A 3990-nucleotide genomic window follows, 5' to 3' on the forward strand; every position below is an offset into this window, starting at 1 on the left:
TAACCAAAATAATAAGAATTTTAGTTTTGCAATATAGGTTATTTCTTTGAGTATATAAAGGGGTTCCTTTCTACCTCTTAGAGCATGTATTTTCAGTATTCATTCAATTCAATAATACAATTTAGTTTTCTCTCATTCTCTCTTCCCCTCATCTTCATTATCTCTCATATGGTATCAAAGCGATCCAACCATGGTAGCACAATCTTCCGCTTCTACTTCTTCAATTGTTCAACCTCTTGTACTAGTCTCAATCAAGCTTGATGATGACAATTTTCTAATCTGGAAAATGCAAGCAATTGGTGTCATTAAATCCTTAAAGCTGCAAAAATATGTAATCATCACAAAGATGGTGGTATGCCTCCAAAGTACTCCAATTCAGAAGACAAATTATCAGATAAAGTTTCAGAGACATATTCAAATTGGGAGCAGCAAGATCAACTAATTTTTATGTGGCTCTTAGCATCTATGTCACCAAATTTGCATTCAAGAATGGTGGGTTGTGTTCATGCATTCCAGATTTGGCAATCTTTACATCTTTATTTTGAAACACAAACAAGAGCTCGTGTCTGTCAATTAAAATCACAGCTTAAAGGTATCAAGAAACAAGATTCTTTAAATTCATATCTTCTTGCCATCAAGAAGATCATCGACACCTTGGCATCAGTTGGTTCACCAGTTGATCCTGCAGAACTAAAATTCTTATTATTTTGGTTATCTCTTATATTATTGAGAAAAACTCAAGTCTCGTCAATCCTAGATCATTAAAAAGGGTTACCTACCATTTATTTACGTACCAAGCCCAATAGTGTTGAACGTGAGGGGGTGTATTGGGAAAACCCAAGTCCCACATCGACTAGAGATTAGGCAATTAAATAGTATATAAGTGGAAATCAACCCTCACCTTACAAGCCGGTTTTGTAGGGTTGAATTAGGTTTTAATCCGTTATTCTAATATGGTATTAGAGCCATTTAGATCCACCAATTTCATAGCATATACACATTCACCAATTTCATCATTAAACAACAAGTTAAATCAATGCAACTTGTGCCCAACGCTATCCATCTCGTGCCCAACGTCATTGAGTCAGGGAGCCTTTTGCCTTGTTCGCGGCCGATGCCATACAACTCACATTTGACATGGATTAGATAGAGATCCTTAGGCCCTCACGCCTAGCATGGCAAGATTCCACGCCCAACTTTAATCCAACCCGAGGCAATTCTCTCTTTTCATGCTTGACGCCACCCCTTTGGCGCCCAATGCCAATCCAAGCAAAGTCAATTTTCTCACCTCACACCCAACATCATTCAACCCACACCTGACACCAATTTAATCTGAGATAGTAATCTCTCCTCACATTCGCACCACCAATCTTGTGCCTAGCATGAACAAGACAAAGCGCCCCTGATTAAACTATGCCTGACTCCATGAAGGCACGCCCCACACAACTTTTAAATTTGCACATTATAGTTTCATGAATTGGCTCATCCACATTTGAAACTCAAAAATTTCCCACATGCAATGACAAATACAACATCTACACATCATTCATGTCTCAATTCCAATCAAAATAACAACTTGTAACCATATTTAGATAAAGTCATCAACAACCTCTCTTAAAAATAGAGAACCCGAGAGCTTAACAACTAATTTCAATTTCATGTAGTTCATCAACATAAACAAAATCATTCAACAACTATATTATACACTACAACTCGTAGATAATAAAGAACTAGGTATGACTTCCCTTACCTTAAGATTAGTCAAAAAATGAGGAAATAGGAAGAAGGAAACAAATGACTATTCCTCACCGACATCAATTCTTTGTTTTTCGAGTTTGAATTCATCAACATAGCTACTTAAGATCTTCGAGGAAAGGTTCAGATGTTCATTGTGGGATTCAAAGGAAGAAAGGTCACCCTTGCCTTCAATCTCTCATTACCCTTTCCTTAAGTTCTATGAGAAAATAAGTTTTTGAAGCTTTTGTCTTAAAATAAATCTTATATACTCTTCCATCAAATTCAAATGAGACATTTGCGTAAAAAAACTCTCTAAAATACCACAAGATTTTTTAGAAGTTTTTTAACTCTCAAAATCTCTCAACAACATATCTCAAAACACCACAAAATATAATTTTAAATAAATCAATAAAAAAATATTAAAAACGTACATTTTTACATTAGATAGGATCCATAAAAACTAAGAAAATCTAAAATAAAGTGTGTAAGTTGTAGTAAATCGTTTGTCATTGAATTTAATTTTTATAAAAAAATATATAATCCAAAAATTCAAATATACTATAATATGAACTTGAACTTGAACTAAAAATGGACATTTATGAGTTAGGTTTTGAAAAATATTTTTAATATTTGTATATATTGAAAATAAAATAAAAAATATTAAGTATATACGATATCAAATATGATATTAATATTAAAATAATGAAACTAAAGCAAAAAGTGACCTACAATAAGTTAGGCAGGGTTCGAACATTTTTTAATTTTCTTTCTTGATGCCGAATTTACTGTTTAAGTATATGTGAATGATGAGACCATCAAATTTACTGATTATGTATCAAATCAATAGGTTAGGCTTAGGCATGGTCCGAACTCTGGTTCATTTTCTTATTGTCTTTTTCTCATAATACTTGTATAATTAATTGATGAAAAAATATATCCACGTTGATAAAAAAAAATCTCATTATTATCTCATTATAAATTATTATATACCATAAGTTAGTTTTCGTTTATAATAATTATTCTAAAAAGAATATTAAGTATTATTTTTTAGTAGTCACATGCATATTGAATTCTTAACTTATATGGTTTTTTATGATAAAAACAACATTTAAAAAAATTAAAATAAAAAAAATTATAGATAATATAATTATTTTTTGTTATATTTACCGTTGTCTATTTTGTTTTATTTTTGACTATTGTCTATTTGAACCATGGTCCCGTGTGGTGTACATACTGAAATTAAGATGCAGCACTATAGCCATAATTATTTCGTGTTTCACTTTTGAAAAGTATTCGACCTATATTTTTTTTAGTGATATCACTTCATACATTTTATTAACACTTATTATCTCTCTTTATTTCTCTCCTAATCAAATTGTCACTTATCATATTTGTACTTCTCTCTTTTCTCATTTTATTGTTTGAGTGTCCATTTATTATTATTATTATCTCATTCTCATTTTAATGTTTTTTTTATCAAAGTAAGATTCTTTAAATCTTAATTTTCTTTTGTTGAAAAAGATAAAACCCACTTTGATGTTAATTATTAAAAAAAATCTTACTACCAATCAAATTAAGCTTCTTTGATATATATTCTTTTAAAACACCAGAATGAATAATTTAATAAAAAACCCATTTCATAGAAACACTTGAAAATAAAAAATAAAAACTTACACGATTACACCCTAAAACTTTTGCCTTTCTCCCCTGTTAAGTGGTACGAAGCGCAATAATTATATTAAAAATTTAGTATACATCTAATTAAAACGTCTAAAAGTTTTTAAGTTTTAACAGTGATTAAATAAAATTTCAATACAAAATTTATTTAAAAAGTATTTATTTTCTTTAAAACTAAAGTAACCTTTTTCATAAAATATAGTACCAGAATAATATTTTTTTTTTCAAAATCTTATCTGACTGCACCATTAAAAACCCTTAAATAGCCACCATCGCCTCTCTAATGTTAATCTTTATTACACAAATTATTATGACAACTTTAATTGATTAAAAAATAACACTAGAAATACTTAAAGTATGGCATCTAAAATTTGTCCACTTAACAATAAAAAAAATAAAGAATTCAAAATCCATTTCGTCTCCCAAAGATCAACCTCCACCTAGCCAGTTTTTCACCGCTGGAAGGTTAGATTAGTTAAAATTTGCTTCACATTTTTTAATGCCAAAGAAAAATTATTTAATGTCGATTAATACAAACACAAAATATAGCATTTCTCTAACTTACAACCCTCAGCA

General features: G+C 30.0%; 1 long non-coding RNA gene across 1 annotated transcript; it reads right to left on the reverse strand.

Moving 5' to 3' along the window:
* Positions 1-2025, reverse strand: LOC145949631 (uncharacterized). The gene is made up of 2 exons (XR_014428018.1): positions 1751-2025; positions 1-279 (listed from the first exon to the last, which is right to left on the reverse strand). It is a non-coding gene; the product is annotated as an uncharacterized LOC145949631 (long non-coding RNA).
* Positions 2026-3990: the final 1965 nt, after the last annotated feature.

Source organism: Cajanus cajan, chromosome 7 (genome assembly GCF_000230855.2).
Source record: "Cajanus cajan strain Asha chromosome 7, NIPB_CcT2T_4, whole genome shotgun sequence".
NCBI lineage: Eukaryota > Viridiplantae > Streptophyta > Magnoliopsida > Fabales > Fabaceae > Cajanus > Cajanus cajan.